The sequence below is a fragment of the Aureococcus anophagefferens genome (assembly GCF_000186865.1).
Source record: "Aureococcus anophagefferens unplaced genomic scaffold AURANscaffold_379, whole genome shotgun sequence".
In the NCBI taxonomy this organism is placed as follows: Eukaryota; class Pelagophyceae; order Pelagomonadales; family Pelagomonadaceae; genus Aureococcus; species Aureococcus anophagefferens.
This window is the reverse complement of record NW_008705888.1, coordinates 658-1,368: the sequence shown is the minus strand read 5'-3', so window position 1 is coordinate 1,368 and position 711 is coordinate 658.

The window sequence follows — 711 nt, the reverse complement described above, 5'->3', positions numbered from 1 at the left end:
ACGCCCCGGCGCCGGTGGGCCGCGAGCGTCCAGAGCGACGCGACGCCGAGGCGGCAGGGCTCGAGGGCGCCCGCGAGGCCGCCCCGCGTCGGCGCCGCGGCCTCGAGGGCCTCGACGACGGCGAGGCCGACGGCGCGCCGGCCGGCGACGTAGACGTACGCGCGCGTCCAGCCCGCGCCGCCGGCCTCGCCGAGGTCGCGGCCCGCGGCCTCCCGCACGGCCTCGACCTTGGCGACCTTGGCCGCGCCGTCGCCCCGCCGCACCTCGAGGACGCGGCCGTCGCCGTGGGCCGCGGCGACGCGCTCGTCGCGGAAGCCCTCGACGCGGACGCCCGCGGCGACGACGTCGCACCGCGCGGCGTGCGCGGCCTCGTCGGCCGGGTCCCCGACGACGTAGACGAGGCCGCAGGCGCCGCACTCGCGCCGCGCGCCCAGGGACCGCTGGCCCAGGTCCAGGAGCCGCTGCCGCGGCGCCTTGCGGGGCGTGACGCGCTCGCAGCGCGGCGCCCGGGCCCGGGGGCGCGCCGGCGCCGCTTTCCGGCGCTTCGGGGCGCCGGCGCCGAGGTCGCAGGCCGACCGCTTCGCGCCGAGGCGGGCGAGCATGGGAGCTTGTGGTGTGGCGCGCGTGCGGTGGGCGAACGGCGGCGGGCGTGCTCAGCACACACTCAAACGCTTTCCGCCGCCGGCTGATGTTTACCCTCCTGAAGTCATC